The sequence below is a fragment of the Urocitellus parryii genome, chromosome 1 (assembly GCF_045843805.1).
Source record: "Urocitellus parryii isolate mUroPar1 chromosome 1, mUroPar1.hap1, whole genome shotgun sequence".
NCBI classification, from domain to species: domain Eukaryota; kingdom Metazoa; phylum Chordata; class Mammalia; order Rodentia; family Sciuridae; genus Urocitellus; species Urocitellus parryii.
In genome coordinates, this window is record NC_135531.1 from 274,893,632 (window position 1) to 274,912,634 (window position 19,003).

The 19,003-nt window shown below is 43.5% G+C and overlaps 1 protein-coding gene across 1 annotated transcript in view; it reads right to left on the reverse strand.

Moving 5' to 3' along the window:
* Nucleotides 1-19,003, reverse strand: part of Dner (delta/notch like EGF repeat containing) — a 297,502-nt gene that overhangs the window by 174,100 nt on the left and 104,399 nt on the right. The window lies entirely within an intron of this gene.

The window sequence follows — 19,003 nt, forward strand, 5'->3', positions numbered from 1 at the left end:
TTTTTCATATCCTGGACCTTTGCAAAGTTTCCTCGTGGGCAACGATGGACCAATTTCCCTGCTCTACAGAGTGGGCTTACCTGGGTCTCCCAATTTCCTTCCTGCTTGGCAACCCTATTAATTCAATAGCATCACTGTTTGCATGAGAACTGAAGCTGGAAGGGGGGTGCTTAAGTAGAATTTAATGACATCTTTACCTCATTATTTTGAAGAGTGATTACAAAGACATGTGACTCCCAATAGATAATAGAAGACAAAAATTTGGTTCTATGTCTTCATGAAGAAAGAGTTTATCTCCGAGTCCTTTGCTGCTGACCTCTGGGGGGCCATTGGTTGGGACTTGGGGACACTAGAAAACAATGGGGAAAGATGGACTGCTCCTCTGGAGGCCACAGAAGGGGCCAGGTACGTCTCAGTACTATTCAGTTATGATTTGTTTCTGTGATAAGAGAAAATGAGATCTCTGGCTGCCGTACCCTGGGCTTTTCAGAGCTGATTGCAAAAAGGGATTCAGTGCAGAGTAGATGACAGAGAAACGGGGCCTCAATTCTCTTGTTGAAATGAGTTCACACACATCTACACACGTGGGTAGAATTCTGCCTGGTGAAACGGCTACTCCTTCTGCTAATTATCCTCATCTAGCAATTTCCAACCAGCTCCTTAAGGAACAGCAAGGGATTTGGGATTGAATCAAATGAAGCTCCGAAAACACCACATTAATTCTGTGCTATTACTTGGCAATTCCATCACAGAATCTCAGATAAGAGTGGCCGGGATAGTCCCTGAAGAGATGCTCAAACATCCATAATTTAAAATATTGATCATCTATCAAATCAAAGTAAAACCCTCTTTCCAAGGAAGACAAAGCCCTTGCTAACCTGGGCCCTTCCTACCTACCTTCTGAGGTCTTCTCCTCCCGTGGACCTTTCTCCTGCCCTGCACCCTCCCTCTCACTTTCTGTCCCTGGACTGTGCCAAGCTCATTACTACCCCAGGGCCTTTGTGCCTACTGGCCCTCTGACTCGGATGACTTTCTCCAGACGTGTATGGCTCTCTCCCTCATTTCATTTAGTTCACCACCTCAGAGAAGACTTCCCTACTAGGCAATCTAAAATAGTCCCTTTCTTCTATCCCACAAAAACATGAGTTCCATGAAGGCAGGAACTTAGCTGCACCATTAGCAAATCCCTGTTATGCCAAGGGATGCAGAATACATGGGAGGACTTTAAGATGTTGAGAGAGAGAGACACAGATTGATGGATTGATATCTGGGAAGCGGTGTGTGCTGGGGAGGATGTGAATGGCTCATTTGGTCACGACGTTAGCTCGTGGCTGATTTATTTTTAGGAAGGGGCCTTGTGGAATGGTGTCACCTCAAGAATTGTTTGACAGGAAGAAGGAAGGATTTAATTAGCTAGAAGAAAGAGGACGATAAACCTCTGCTCCGTAAATCAACTTTAAAAACATCTGAGGTTGGCCTAGACACTAAAAGGGATTTTCACATGTGCAGACAGAACATAGGTACACGTTCAACGACAAGGATTCACACAAGAGCTGATCTGGGAGCCCAGGCCTCGCTGCACAGCGAAGGGTGCTGCCGGCCGAGGAGCGCCCCGGGGTCTCTGCTGTCATCACGGCTCATCCTGGGGGAACGTGGGGCTCCTAGAAAGAGGCGCCAGGCACAGCCTGAGCCAGCATGTCCCCCTCCCACAGTAGAGGCCACCTGGTCCCCAACACATGGCCACTACGTTCTCAAAGAGCACTGCAGTGTGGCAGTTCCCTTGTCCTCCCCAGAGCCCTGAGCCTGTGTCAGAAAGGGAGGGACAGGGGGAGAGAAGGGCCCGTCACAGCCAGAACCATGCCACGTCCTCTGACATCCACAATTGATATCAAATTATTTTCATGCAAAAAAAATCCCCTTGGAGAAGGCAAAAGGCAAGCGTCCTATTTATGTAGGAGACAAAAAGTAAAGACGGGCTAAATGTGGGTGAAGGAAAATCACTCCGAATGCTTTTTAGCATAAAGGTAGACGAGGCCGATGCTCAGCGAACCTGACTGGGGCCTTCCTGTGCACCAGGGGCTGTGCCAGGCCTGGGGGGTAATGTTGAAGGCACAACAGAGCCATAGGCCCTGCCCCCAGAGCGTTCATGTCTAAAAACCTAGTTCAGCACTAAGAAGAGCCAGCGCCACCTGCCAAGCACTGAGCGTTGAACAGCTCACATCCCTAAGTCCCTCCCCACAGCCTCTCAGGTATTTATCATCCATTATTCTGTACTGAGGCTTGGCACTGACTTTTACTCAGAATAACAGTCAAAGTCTTCACAAAATCTTACTGGCCCCATGTAATCTACCCACCCCAGTCTCTTGAGCCTCATCCCCCCTACACCAACCCCAGCACTGCTCCTGTAAGTCCCCACTCACTCACCTGCCTCAGGGCTCTTGCACCTACTCAGCCTGCACTGCCCTGACTGCTCATTGCTGCCCTGAGCCTACTTCAAGTCTCTGCTCCCATGCCACCTTCTGAGGAGGGTGTCCCCAAGCATCCTAGGTGACAATGTAGTCTCCAACCCTGTCACTGTTGACTTTTCCTGCTTTGGTCGATTTTTTATAAAACATCTGTCATCTAACATATTGCTTTTTAAAAAAACTAAGATATTTTCTATCTTCCTCCACTGGAATGTAAGCTTGGAGAGAGCAGGTTTCTTTCTTTTTTTTTTTCTTTTTTCTGTTTTGTCTACTTGAGGGTCTGCCCCCCAGCACCAGGCACAGGGAGGCTGCAGAATAAACACGCATTGAGCAGGTAGGTAATTGATGTTATGAAAAGAAGCTCCAGAGCCCGGGAGGTGTGTAGAACAAGTCAGGTTCTCCAAACCCAGTCCCAGGCCTTGAGAACACAAGTCAAAGAACAGAAGTCCGTGTCCCCACGACAGTGTTTTCACATCTGCTATAGAACAAGGGGAAGGCTCTGCAGCCCGAGCCGGAAGGCAGAACCAGCCCAGCCTGCAGCCCTCACTGGAGGGCTCTGCCAGCCAAGCCACCTCTGTCCTCAGAGACATCTGCGAGCACCACACAGTGGGCACAGGTGCCTGCAGACAAAGCTGGAGGGCCAAGGACAGGGCCCACAGCGATGCTCGGTTTGCCATATCCAGGTGACAGTCCCACAGGCGGGGAATGGAGCACTGGATGGAGAGCAGGAAAATCAGCAAAGCCCTGAGGTCGGCCATCGGGGTGGTGGCGATGGGAGGAAAGCACGCTCAGCACCCGGCACGAAGAACCACGCGGGGGCCAGAGACGCACTCCCAGGAAAGAGGACAAAAGCCAAGAGTTAAACTGTCAAAGGTGCAGAAAGGACTCAGAGCATAGATGATGTGCCAGAACACACACACACACGCACACACACACTCTCACACACTCACACACATACTCACACGCATACACACACTCACACACACACACTCACACACACACACTCACACATACACACATATTCACACGCATACACACACATACTCACACATGTACACACACTCACACACACACTCACACGTATACACACACTCACACACACACATACTCACACACATACACACACTCACACACAGACACATACTCACACACGTACACACACACACTCACACACACACACTCACACACACACACTCACACACACACACTCACACACACATACTCACACCCCAGGCTGCAAAGCAGGGGTCTAAAGCATCACAGGGGCATCGATGCCTTTTTTAAAAATCACCATTTCATCCCATGCTGCTTCTTTGTCTTGTGAGTTAGTTGTTTCACTAACAGAGACAACTATCTGCCATCAAAGTCTCTCACACTTCAGACCAGTTTCATTTTAAAAATTGTCTGTTTTAGTTCATAATGGCAAATACAAGGCAAAATGCAAGAATTGAACTTTAAGCAAAATCCTGGCATCCTGAGTGTTTACTGCCAGGGCTGCTGTACACGTTGTATTTTATCTCATGGTGGAAAAGTCCTGTGGTAGAGGTCACTACTGCTCCCGAATCCCATTAAGTTTGAACTATAAGCAGGTAATAACCAAACTGCCAAAATGTGTAATGAGGCAAAACTATCATAATTAATAGACCTGACTTTGGGAATACTCAACATTTAATAGGTGATATTTTAGAGCCATAATTTCTAGTTTCTAATGATGACTGGAAATGATTAAGCTTTTGTAATGCCAGCTATAATAAAAAGTAAAGAGAGAGCCAGCAGGTTAATGCTTTCTGCTTACAGGTAACCAACGGGCTCATTTGTTAAATGCTGTACGTTTGCTGCATCCGATTAATTTTCTATTTAAGCCAAATTTTTTTTCCACATCATAGAACTAACCTGAAGTTGTTCTTTTCACATTTATCTTAGACTTTTTACCAGTGTAAAATAATTTATACTGCAACCAAGAGCATATGTGGGGGCATGGCCCAGAGTGAGGTGGGAGCCCAGACCTGAGCACAGGTGTCTGCCAACCCTGGAGCTGGTGGCTCCAAGACCATCACAGTGTGACATTTAAGCCAGGGCCTCTTTTCTGGCCTTAAACTGTCTGCTACCCATGCTTCTGGCAATGACCCCGTCCCCTGCAGCATGCAAACAGAAGCATGAAAGGTCAGAATGAAGAGAGATATTGAAAAGGCTCATTTACAGTCGTTAGGTATAATAAGTGGAAGTCAAAGGCTTCTGCAAGGTGTGAGTGTGTGCACCTCCACCCGCTGAGGTGGGCCTGCGGAATGGCCCGGATTCCCTTTCCAGGTGGTCCTTCCAGGACAGATTTGAGAACTGGCAAGCTTTTTCCCTGCCCATCTTGTACTTGACAGAAAATTCAACATGGCTAATCAGGAATTCATGTGACATGCATCAAGCACCTGTGATGTGCAGGGCATGGTTTCAAGTAGAGGGCTCAGGAGAGGAATGAAGCCCAGTGCTGGCCCTCGAAGAGCTCCAAGCCGGGAAGAGCCAGGCTTACTTATTTGGACTTGCACTGCCTCCTCTACGCTTGCTTCTGTGCATGTCGACCACTGCCATCATTCGGCGGAGCAGAAGCCCCCTCCTTCATATTAAACTAGACGAGCTTCAAAGTCCTCATGCTGAGCTGGAGAGTGGATTCATAATTGCAGGTATGAAATGAGAAGCTGACAAGTCTCAGAGACAGTTTCTTTTAGAATGACACTAGTAGCTTTCAACATAATCATAGCAACGTTCTGCTCTAGTAAGAAGCAGCAGCCTGGGAGTTTTCGAATGGAAAGGGGAGCTGACCGGCCGGGCGGCCAGCATCCTGGCTCCAGCCCTGTCTGCATGAGGCGGGGGGACTTGGGACATGCTGCTCACCTGCTCCAGACACACATCCCTCATGCAGTGAGGGGCTGGGGCAGAACCTGCAAGGTCTCCTGCAGGTTAGGATCCTATTGACAGCCACTCGGCTTTCATGGCTACTGTGTTCCAAAGGTCCAGAGAAGATCCGAGCAGACTAGCATCCACCCCCACTCTCACTTATGCCCATGCTCAGGGGGAAAAGACATCCTGGGAAACAGGAGCATCTTTGAGGAAACCCAACCCAATGAAGCCAGAGACTCACCAGCACTGATGGAGCACATTACATGTCTGCTACCATTTGCATATGATTTGTCCCCCAGGGTTCTTGTGAAGGAGGCGTGGTCCTCAGTGTAGTGACATCAAGGTGGTAGGACCTGTAAGAGGGAGGGCCTAGTGGGAAGTGCTTAGGTCCTTGGGAGTACTGCCCTCAGAAGTAACTGATGTGATCGTCATGGGTCCCAGTTGCTCCCTGGCTACCTGTCTCACCACGTGACTTTTTCCTCATATGTTCAACCAGTGATGTCATTTGCCATGATGTGATCCAGCCAAATAGGCCCTCACCAGAGGTTGAATCAATAAGGCTACCCATCCCAGAACTGGAGCCTCCAAACCTATCAGCTAAATAAGCCTCTTCAATATAAAGACTCGGCCTCAGGCATTTCATTATAGTAACAGAAAACAGGCCAATACTATCGCCACCCTGGTCACTGAGGGGACACAGGAGCTCTGAGTAAGAGGGAAATAACTGAAGGGGAATCTATATGTGGTGTTAGCAATAAGCACAATGGACTTTTTTTATAGTTTGAGCAGCAGAATCAATCAAAGAACTTTCAATATGCATTCTGATGTGATACTAGTGTTCGAGGAACAGACAGTGTCAACTAAAGCCAAAACAAAAGGCTTAAAGCAGGGTTTCTCAACCTTGGCACTAAAGACACTTTGTTGTGGGAAGCCACCTGCACATCCGGGATGTTGAGCAGCCTTCTACTAGATGCCAGTAGAATCCCTCCCTCCAGATATTGCCCATGTCCCCTGGGGACAAATTATCCCCAGTTGAGACCACCACCTTAAAGAAAGACATCAATGTATTCATTTCCTCAGTAACTTTTTAAAATCCATTCAACTCCATATATAAAGTTAAAAGCCAAGAATGTACAACTAATTCCCTTATTACATGAAGAATCCCAGAGATCAACACCTTAGTAAAAAGGCAAAGAAATTACCCAGCAAATACAGATCGTGCTATTTTATTTCACCTTAAATACAAAGCATAACTTTGCGTGTTTATTTATATCTATGTGAAAGGAAAGTGGGGAAGGAAGGAAAGGAAAGGAAAGCGAAATGAATCACTATTTTAGTAAATGGTCTGAGTAGCGGAATCCATTAGGGAGCTTTTTAAAATGCAGATTCCCCAGCTCTAAACTGATAATCAGAAATTCAGACTAGAAAACCCGTATCGTTCAACATGGCTCAGATGATTCTAATGCACCTGGTCCAAACCCAAAATTTAGAAATCGTTGTTATAAACCAAGGCTGGAAAACAATAGCCATGGGCCAATCCACTCTGTTTTGGCAAATAAAGGTTTATTGGAATCAGCCTCAGCCACCTTTTCTGCCTGACCACTGGCAGCACACTGCACCACTGCTTGAGCTATTCTGGCGACAAATATATGAAAAAAAAATATTTATTGCTTGGCCCTGGCCCTCTAGTTCACCATCCCCTGATCTAGGTGGCATGGACTTGGTGTTTAATAGAAGAAAGAAAACAGGTAAGTGGGGTCACCTGGGAAGACTTCAGAGAAGGACATCATCCTGAACAGGGCCATATAAGTTTGACAGCAAGAACATCTATTTTTTTTTTTTTACTCTATCCTACTCTCTCATTGGGCTGGCAGTACCAAATCATTAAATAACAGAAGGAACTTTTGCAATACAATTTATTCTTCCAATCATTATTACATGCAGGAATGCAGCAGAATGAATCTTGTCACTGAGAAAGGAGTACTTCCTCTACCACGGAGCAAGACCACAAGGAAGGGTCATATTCCCATCATTCCATCTGCGGAGGGAACGTGGAACCCTCCCGCTACCTTCCCACTATCAACTGCACTAAATGCATGTGAGTGATGGGCAGCCCAGAGCAGAGGCTAAACTCAGAAATAGGTGGAACCCTGGAGGACGATGGGCTGGGAAGGGTCACAGAGTCCAAGGGGCCTGGAACCAGCAGGCAAGCCCCTGTCTGCATCCTCCAGCCGGAGAGAGCACAGCACAGGTGACTCCAGAGCTCAGAGCGCAGAGTTACTGGGAAAGGAGAATGAGCAATCGCTACCCTGAGGGGCCGTGACACGTGAGAGAAAACCTGGGCTTCCACTCACGTGGGCATGACCTTGGACAAGGTGAGGAACTTGCCTGGGGCTCAGCATTCTCACCTTAAAAAAAAGATAGGACCAGAGAGCGCTCATGTCCTTGGATTTCCTAGTGCTGTGTTTCTGTGTTGGATGGAAATAGTAATCACACTGGTTATAAGTGTCATCTTGGAGCTAAAAGGGAAATGAACAATGTTGGGTCCAACTGTCACAGTATTTTTGTCTTAAAAAGGAATTTTTCCCACTTTCTTCAATAAAGATCTCAACTACATTCCACACCAACTGCTTCCTCACTGGGAGTAAAGATATGAAAAAAAAAACAAATCACTGTGTGCTCATGCCAGGAGGACACCCAGCCAAGAACTGCAGCCCAAGAACTGTTTTTCAAATCCAAATAATAAAAATGCTCATTCCCTTTACTGAACCCAAACTATATATCTTCCTGAAATACGTATTCCTGTGTTTTGATGTTTCTTTATTTCTGGGTTAAGTGCTCTAAATCCACTCAAAAAATTATTCAAAGACCCACCTGGGCAGCCGATAGTGGAGTCAGCTCTCTTGAAGCCAGACTGCCCTGGTTTTGGCAATGTGTGTTGAGTTGCTTTTTTAGGAAATTTCAAGCACATTCCAACTTGTGACTTTGAAATAAATGCATGTAAAAATAAACTCTTCGGTGTCTAATTGTTTCCTACATTCTTAAGGTGTCTCTAAAACATACAGCAGTTTGAAATTATCTTGAAAAATTGCAGTTTGTTACTTTAGCCTGGTTAACAGGGCAGTCAACCATCATCCCGGTGAATCTTGAAGCCCTGCTCAGTTGCAGATGTATCAAGAATTAAATGAATTTTTCTTCAAGAACAGGCATGCCGTCTGTCCCTGGGTTTCCATATTTAACACAGTTTGGAGGGATGGCACTAACTACACTTACTAGTGGAGGCACTCTAACCTCAAATGACATATTCTCCTTGTTATTCAAAGACCAATTTCTTGAATCAGAAATTTGCGAAACAATTCTAGTGCATTTATTTTGATTTCAGATCTCATGGGAGTCACTTGTACACTGTAGCCAACTCCTTTTGCAAAAGAACAAGGCCTGGAATACAGGAAACACGGCAACCTGCTTCTCCCTGCCTGCTCCCGAGAAGAAGCCTGCAGGCGACAGGGAATCAAATTCCTGTGAAGTTTACACAATCCACAATCGTCTCCACGGATGTAGAATTAGACCAGAGACCCTGCACCTAATAGGAAAAAAAAAAAAAGTAGGCCCAAATCTTCATCATGTCAGATTTGGCCCCTACTTCCTTAACAAGACTCCTAAAGAAATAAAATGAAGAGTCAATAAATAGGATGGTTTCAAACTGAAACGCTTCTTCTCAGCAAAAGAAACAGTTGGGTGAAGAGAGAGCCTATAGAATGGGAGCAAATTTTTACCACACACACATCAGATAGAGCATTAACCTCCAGGATATGTAAAGAACTAAAAAACTTAACCCTAAAAAAACAAATAACCCAATCAATAAATGGGCTAAGAAATTGAACAGACACTTCTCAGAAGAAGACATACAATTGATCAACAAATATATGAAAAAGATGTTCAACATCTCTAGCAATTAGAGAAATGCAAATCAAAACTACTCTAAGATTTCATCTTACTCCAGTCAGAATGGCAGCTATTAAGAAGACAGACAATAATAAGTGTTGGCAAGGATGTAGGAAAAGAGGCACGCTTTTATATTGCTGGTGGGATGGCAAATTGGTGCAACCAATCTGGAAGGCAGTATGGAGATTCCTTGGAAAACTTGGAATGGAACCACCCATTTGACCCAGCTAACACATTCCTCAGTTTATACCCAAAGGACTTAAAAACATCATACCACAGTAATGTAGCCACATCAATGTTATAGCAGCACAATTAACAATAACTAAACTGTGAAACCAACCTAGATGCTCTTCAATAGATGGATGGATAAAGAAACTGTAGTACATATATACACAATAGAATATAACTCAGCATTAAAGAAGAATAAAATCATGGCATCTGCAGGTAAATTAATGGAGTTGGAGAATATCGTGCTAAGTGAAATAAGCCAATCCCCCCAAAAAAACAAAGGCCAAATGTTTTCTCTGATAAGTGGATGCTGATCCATAATGAGAGTATGTAGAATTAGACCAGAGACCCTGCACCTAATAGAGGAGGGAAGCATGGGAGGAATGGAGGAACTCTGGATAGGGCAAAGGGGAGGGAGGGGAAGAAAGGGGCATGGGAGTAGGAAAGATGGAGGAATGAGATGTACATCATTACCCGAGGTACACGTATGAAGACACGAATGGTGTGACTCTACTTTGTGTACAACCAGAGAAATGAAAAACTGTGCTCCATTTGTGTACTATGAACTGAAATGCATTCTACTGTCAAGTATAACCAATTAGAACAATTTAATTAATAAAAAAAAGAAAGAAAAGAAAAGGCCTCTGATTAAAGTCAACCTCCTTCTAGAGCAAAGGATTTGGCCCACTAGGAAGAGAAGGAATCTTCTTTAAACTGGCCAAGTATCTACTTAAAAAAAAAAAAAACTGCAGCAAACATAATACTTCTTGGTGACACATTGAAAGGTTTCTCTCTGAAACCAAGAATAAAGCAAGGGTGTTCACCACCACCTCTCCCATGGAATGCTGCACTGAAGGTCCTACCCAGGGCCATGAGGCAAAAGCAAAAAGCAGGTAAATGAATTGAATGGAAAAAGGAGCTGTCACCATTCATAGTCTATATAATGTTATAAGCAGATAAATTATTAGTATATGAAACTTTAGCAAGTTTGCTGGATATAAGGTCAAATTTTTAAAAATATTTATTTTTTAGTTGCAGTTGGACACAATAACTTTACTTTATTTATTTTTATGTGGTGCTGAGGATCAAACCCAGGGCCTCACATGTGCTAGGCGAGTGCTCTACTGCTGAGCCACAACCCCAGCCCTCAATTTTTTTTAAATTGCATCATCTTAGCCACAAAAGATAATTTTTTTAAAAAGATGCTGTTTAAAACATATCCAAAAAAATCAAATACTAAAGAATAACTCAAATGAAAAAAAAAATACAAAGAAGTTGTAGCTGAGTGCCATCCCTCCAAACTGTTAAATACGGAAACCCAGAAAAATTTCAAATGTAAGGAAGTGGGTACAGGGGAGAAAAGAGGAATGAAAATGACCAAATTATATTGTTGTATTGTGTGCATGTACAAATACAGAACAACAAATCCCACTATTATGCATGATTATAATGTATGAATTTAAATTTAAAAATATATATATATATATATATATATATATATATAGAGAGAGAGAGAGAGAGAGAGAGAGAGAGAGAGAGAGACAGACAGACACAGACAGACAGGGATATTCTAGTCAGAGATCAGAACACTCAATATTACGGAGATTCACATTTCCCACCAAAGCTGTCTAGGAGTTCAATGCGGTTGCAGCAAAAATCACAACTCTCCTCCCCTTCCTCCTCCTCCTCTTCCTGTATAAATAGTCCAACATAGCCCAGATATTCTTGAATTAGCAATGTAGGAAAGCTTGGTGTATACAAGGTCAAGAACTTGAAAGCTATGGTGATTAGAACAGTGTGATGTTGGCAGAGAGATGAACAGAGGAATGTAATACATGGGAAACAGAATTAGTCACATATTAACAGATGACTTCTGAATGGTGGGATAAATAGGATCTTTTTAATAAACTGATATTGATATGAAGAAAAAATGAAGACTTTTTACACATAAACAAAAAAAAATCCAAATTGGATTGTAGATCTGAATATGAAAGATAAAATTTAAACTTCAAAAAGATAACAGACAAGCATATCTTCATAACCTCAGAGTAAGCAGAAAATTAACCACCAAGCTACAAAGAGCAATCCTGTGAGAAAGGACATCGAAGAACTGGATGGAACAGAGTCATGAACTTCTCATTAAAGCACACCAGGGCGAGAGTAGGCAGGCCAGCCACTGGGCGGAGGGAGACAGGTGCAGAGGAAGACAGGTGCAGACCTGCAGCCCACCAAGGGCTCCTCTCTCTCCTCCAGAGGAGTCCTGACAGCCCTGCAGGCGGGGGTGATCCAGCCCACAGAGCATGCGCAGGAGATCTGAATGGTTTTCTTTACCAAAAAATATTAGGTCCAAAGGGCTAATAAATATATTTAAAATTACCCAATTTTATCAGTAATTAGAGAAATACAAATTAAAATCACCCAGGAGCCCACAATCTATTTACCAAAGACTGACAATACCAAATATGAGGATCTAACAGCAGGGGAGACATGTTGTTATGGGGCTTGGGGAAACCACTGGTTACCTATCAAGGCTGAATGAGGTATACCCTGTGGCCCAGAGAGCCACCTCTGCCTCCTAGATAAACACAGGCAAGGCACACAGAGAGGCAGATGCAGAAATACTCAGGATGTGTGAGAGTCTCAGGATGTGTGAGAGCCATGAAGTGGAAACCACCCAAGTGTCTTTTAAGAGCAGAATATATATGGCATTTGCCAGTAAGTGGATGGAGCTGGAGAATATCGCACTAAGCAAAATAAGCCAACCCCCCAAAACCAAAGACCAACTGTTTTCACTGATACGTGAATGCTAATTCACAATAAGTGGGAGGAGCAGGGGTTACTAGGGAAGAAGAGCTTTACTTTAGATTCGGTAGAGGGAAGTGAAGGGAGGGGAGGGGCTAGGGGGATAGGAAGGAGAGTGAAACCAAGCAGATATTAGTGCCTTCTGTACATACATGACTGCAAGGCCGATGGGATTCTACAACATGTACAATCAGAAAAATGAGACATTACACCCCATTTATGTATAATATACCAAAGTACATAAGTGCATTCTACTGACATATATAAATATTTAAAACGAAATTTTTTTTAAAAATTAAAAAGTAGAATATATAAATTGTAGAGTATCACATCAAAAATTACTAAGTAGTCATGAGGTAGTTCTTACCATAGATATATGCAATGATTTTAATAAATTCTTCAAACATAATGTGTTTTCTATTTAGGTACAGTTTCAAAGGACCCTTTTTGTGTGTTTACTTTGCAAAGCTTTAAATTTTTTTCCAAATGCTCAGTATATATTCAAAGCTAGCTTACTTTGACCCACGAGGAAGTCAAAGGTAAGTCCCACCTTTTGCAGCCTCCCTGACCTTCCTTCTCCATACCTTTCCCCATCACTCACTCTGCTCTCCTGCAGTCCAGCGAACTGCAAAACAGGGCCTGACAGGGCAAGGATCCTGGGTTTGTTTTATGCAAACAATTGGATTCTTTTATGAAGCTTGAATTTTCTTTCTTCAAATTGACATTAATTTTTAAAATTAATAATAGCTTCCTCGGGCAACGATATGGTAAAGGAAGCACAGTCATGTGATCAGTACAGCCACTAGGAGAGCGGGCTGGCTGGGCACCTGCACACACGGATGAATGGCAGAAGGCCTAAGTTACCCATTAACAGGTAACCGGTGAGTCACACATAATTTTATCACATGCTCACAAGATGCTGTGTAGGTGATTAACTCACCTGTGTGGAGTGAACCTCAAGGGTCAAGGAAGAACCATGCAAGCAAAGAAATGGGAAAGGGGGTCCTGCCAGAGAACAAGCGCAAAGGCCGTGAGGCATTAAAAAAGTGGTATATTGAGAGAAATGCAAGGAATTCTATTTTGCTGGAGAATAAAACACATCATAGACTTTAAAAACAAGATTTGTCGAGAAAAATGAAGATGGGTTTGTAGTAGGTAATCGTCATGGTTTAGATATGAGGCAGCCCCCAAAAGTTCCTGTGTGATACAACGCGAGAAAGTTGAGACGGGAAATGATTGGGTTACAGGAGCCTTAACCTAATCAGTGCATTTATCTTTAGATTCACAGGGTGGTAACTGTAGACTCGCAGAGTGTGGCAGGAGGAGGGAGGTCATTGGGGGGAGCCTTTGGGGTATTCTATTGTGTCCCTGGTGAGTCGAGCTCAGCCTCTCGCTTCTTCCTGGTCCTCATGTTCTGAGCTGTTTCCTCTTCCACCATCATGCTCTGCCTCACCTCCAGCCCAGAGCAACTGAGACCTCTGAAACAGTGAACCCCAAATAAACTTTTCTTCCTCTAAAACTGTCCTTTTGGTCACAGCAGCAAAAAAAAAAAAAAAAAAAAAAGCTGTCTGCCAGGCAGGAGGGTGATGCATGTGACAGGGTCAGGGGTCAACGAGGAGGCGTCAGAATCCCTGCAGTCATTCCGGGAGAACGATGGAGCTCGGGGAGGGTCCATGCAGAGCCAGGAGGAGGCAGCCTGGTAAGTGGGTGAGGAAGCTAGCTGGTGAGACGTGAGAGGCCAAACAGGGCAGAAGCTGTGTGTGGAAACGCCTAGGATTCTGACTTAGACAACCAGGCAAACAGTAGGGTCACTCAATGAAATATGGACTTGGGGAAGAGCAGGTCTGAGATGGCTCGGGAAGCTGGGACTGCGGATTTGAAGCAGGAAGCTACCTAGGTGTCTAGGGAATAGTGGGTGATGTCCTAAAGTGGCTGTAAACACAGATTGGGTGCTCAGAAGAAAGGAACAGGCCAATTCTCCTAAATTACCAGAATACAGAGGTGGGTGATGTTAGACCAGGATGCAAGAAAAGACCACTGACTCCAATTAAAATCAAATTAAAGCAAGCTTATTATTTCGACCGGCCGGGCTGCTTCTCCCTCCCAAAATGGCGGGAACAAGACAGCAACCCCAGCTTTCCTGCAGTCCAGCTTTATAGCCCAGAAAGTTACACAAAGGGGGGTTAGAGATAACAGAACTCTGACAGCATCACACTAATGGTAGTTTACATTTTTTTGCTGGCCCCAACATCAGAATTTATGAGGACCATTAGAGCCTCAGAGAGGGTCGTTGTCTGGCCAGGGAAGGCCAATATTTATGAGGTGTCACTAAAGTTTCAGAGAGGGCTGCTATCTGGTCAGAGAGCCAGGCATGGGTGAGTTCAAGGCATGGGCATGCATTTCAAGCAGGTTCAGAATTTGCAGTAATTTATAGTAAAGCCGAAATTATCTTTTCATGGCTTTGTGGCAAGATGGCTCCCAATTTTAAGAAAAGATCAGGTTGGGTCTATCAGGTGACCCTCTCATGTACTGCAGGAATTGGGAAGAGTGCAGCAGTATGGGCTGGAAGGGGTCAGACAGAGGAGGCAGCAAAAGATTAGAAAGAAAACAGGAAAAAGGGAGAGGAAGGGTATGAGTTAAATGTGTTAAGGGACCATAAGTACCTTTAAGTGCACTAACTCATTTTCTCCTAAAAAAAATAATAAAATAAAAATAAAACCCGTTTAGTAGATAGTCTTTCTAAGCCATAGTTCCCTATGGAGAAATGAAGATACTGAGTAGATATTCCAAAGCCCACATAGATGTCAGAGCTGTGATTTGAACCCAAAACAGAAGACTCCAAATGGCTCCATATGGCTCAGAGCCTCTTACCTTATCTCCTTAGGTAGAGAAGTGGTTTGGGGGAGAAGAGTGTGGCCAATTGCTGTGGGCTATACAGAATAAATTACCGGAAAGCAGACACTGGATTTGACCCTGGATACATAGAGGAGAGCAGTTAAAGTAGTTCTGTGAATCAAGGGATGGAAGAAAGGATGCATGGGACACAGTGGGAAGGGGACTATGACCCCGATCAGCTATCCCTTAAAGCCAGAAGTTTTCTTCCATAAAGAACAACAACAACAACAACAAAATACCTTTATGGTTTGAAAGAAAGAAGAGGCAAAAGAAAAAAATAGTAAATTCACAAAAGCCTTACAAACTAGAAACTATGAAGGAAAGAAACAAAGAAGGACAAGAAGGTCAGGACAGAAGACAGAAGGACAGTCAGCAACAGACGGGAGTCTACAGTCCAGCAGTGAGGGCGGAGGATGGGGTGGAAAGGCACCATTACCCTGACCTTCAAGCCCTGTCACACGGGACAGCCTACAAGACTGTCCTTCCATTCATCGTCTTACAAGGCATAGAGGGGTCACCTCCACCATGAGCAGCTGACTCTTACATCACCAGAGAGCTGGCACCTGTAAAATTACGTCTGCAGAAGCAGCATAATGGGGTGCTATAGCTTCAGAGACACTACAATACTGATCATCCAAATTATCTCTTTAAAAAATGCAAATATTTAGCATTTCCAATTAAGGCATGCAATTAGGAGGCTAGAAAAGCCCACGGGGGAAATTGTCAGTAAAGAATAACCATAAAGAATGAAGAGCTTTTCAGCAAACTAATTTTTGAGCACAGAACATCTTCCGATTGTTTTAAGACTTTTGATGAAACCAACCTCATTTATGAATGCTTGCCAACTGGGACCATGAGAAATGTTACTGTATAACAATTGTAGACATCACAACCTACCTTGCATGTGCAAATGTTGTAGGCTCCCAGAAAAAGAAAAACTTTCTTTATGGAAAATTTCACTACCCAGGACATTTTTATCAGTGCACATTAATTATACAGAATGGTGGGTTTCACTATGTCATGTTCATGCGTACATAAAAATAATTTCATCAATATCATTCCCCAAAAATAAACAGATGGTCAGACCCTTCTACAGTTAAAAATGTATTTTTTTAAAAAATAGATAAAATAAAAAATTCTTCAATTCAAAGGTGAGTTTTGAAGCAGGGTATAGGAGAAAGAGGCTATTCAAGTTCCAAAAATGGTAAGAGAATCCACACCATAGAAGACGCTGCATGGCCACAGAGATTATGGACCTGGAAAGAAGACCTAAGGGCTAGGGCCCTGGGTCCTGGAAGTCACCTGAGGGTGGAGACGTGACCTGGAGCACAGGGGAAGAGGGAGGCTCTACTGGACCACATATAAAGCCATTCGGGCCTCCAAATCTACCTAGAAAAAAAGGATGAAAGGGGAACGAGATAAACCCATGAACAGAAAAACTGACACTTCTCCAGGATCTTTGAATGAAAAGAGAGTTGACCAGGAGTAATCAAAACCTCCCACCTCAATGTCCCTTGTGAAAAACAATATTCCTTGATGTGGACTTTGTAAGCCAAGAAATTAACATTAAAAACTTGCTAGAGAAGATAATGCTAAGTGAAGTTAGCCAATCCCCAAAAAACAAATGCCGAATGTTTTCTTTGATATAAGGAGGCTGATTCATAGTGGGATAGGGAGCGGGAGCATGGGAAGAATAGAGGAACTCTGGATAGGGCAGAGAGGTGGGAGGAGAAGGGAGGGGGCATGGGGTTATTAATGATGGTGGAATGTGATGATCATTATTATCCAAAGTACAGGTATGAAGACACGAATTGGTGTGAATATACTGTGTATATAACCAGAGATAATAATATGTGTAATAAGAATTGTAGGGCTGGGGTTGTGGCTCAGTAGTTAAGTGCCACTGGGTTCAATCCCTGATACAAAAAAAAAAAAAAAGAAAGAAAAAAAAAAAAAACCACTCTGAACCACATGAGGGAAAATTGAAAACTGCACAGTACGCAGAATTGCAAGTAAAAAGTCAACAAAACCCTGTCCCCTGCTGCATGAATGTCCATCGTAAAATAAAGTGAAAGGCTTAAAGTTGATCTGAAACTTTAGTTTCCACACTTTACTTCTTTAACTGACCTGATTAACTGTCCTGATACCTTTAGTAAGAGGACTTCTTCCACAGAAGATTAATAGCTAATAATAGCTAAGAATTCCAAATGCTTACATTATGCCTGGCACAGTTCTCAGTGTTTCCTGGTACTAACCCATTTAATCTTTGCTGTAACCCTATAAGGCAGGAACCATCATCTGCATATTATCTCTGAGCCTCAGAGACTGAGTAACTTGCAATGGTCCTACTGCTAGGAACATGATGAGAATACTAATCTAGGTAAAACAACACAGTTTCAATCAAAATTGCACATTTTCTAATATATCAAATTAGATCTAAAACTCACACAGATGAAAAGACCAAGTATTTTAAAAAATGATTTTGGAAAAGACTTGTTTTTTATATATTTGTGATAATTGTAACTTGCAATCCCGGCAGAGGGGTAGATTAATTGGACAATGTCAGAAAACAGAGCACAAAGATTTACCCTACAAAGAAATTTAGATAGAACAGGGAAGGCTTTAAAAATTAGTGTAGGAAAGATAGTAAGTGAAATTTGCATAATAGTTGATCCTTGTGGCAACATAAATATCTAGCTCATTCCCATGCATGCACATATACCCACTATTAATTCTGTGTGCATTTTTGTGTCAAAATGTTCAAAACACAACCTCAAAACCTTTAAATCAGGGTAGGAAAACTACAGCTTGCTAGCTAAATCTGCCCCTGACCTGATTTTGTAAATAAAGTTTTATTAGAACAAAGTCACACCCAATAATTTATTCAGTGTCTATATCTGCTTTCCCACAGTTATAGTTGTGTATAGATAGTGGATAGCAAAACAGGCAAGCAGTTAGGGCAATAAGCCCCAGAAAGCCTTCTCTAAATATAAAGGCCACACCATGAGATTAACCTATCAAAACATTCCAGAGTCCTTTGTCCCAGAGCAGAAGCTGGGGTTGGGGTGGGGATTGCAGGGGAGAGGAATACAGGCTGCAGACTCCAGGGCTAAAAGGGCAGAGTCAGTCATAAGGATGTGGACCTAACCAATCACAGTGGCATTTTTCCTACACCTGATTAGCACAGATCTCAATCAATGCACCCCCCAGTAGCTCTATAAGCCCTACCCTTAGGTGGCAACCTGCTCGAAGGCCCCCTTTTGCCCAGCAAGAGCTTTGCTTCTTTTCTCCCCACTGGATAAATCTCACTCTTTTACACTCACTCTTCATTGTCTGTGGATGTCATTCTTTGAATGAGTCAAGAACCTGGAAAGAAGTCACTGGCAGGTGGCTGGAGTCTGCCACAACACTACAGAGTTGCAATCCAGCCAAATGTGGCTTCCCACTGCTGAAGAATCCAGTCCTGCCAGCTGAGGGGAGCCCTCTAAAGTTGGGGGGCACCCCTTGATGTGAGGCAAAGGGCTATAACCCTGCTGGCAACAAAACCAGTAGAAGCAAGCATCTGATTTCATCTCTAAATCCAGTTTCAGTTGCAACACAGATGGTGTGGCCTGAAATACAGCCATGCAATGCATAATGATGTTTTGGCCAACAACAGACCACGTATACCACAGTGGTCCATGCATTCTCCCAGCTAGACCAGGCACGCAGCACTGAAGAAGAGGCAAGAAAAGAGAAGGCTGCAGGAGAGGGAAAACAAGAAGCCCCAAGAAAATTCA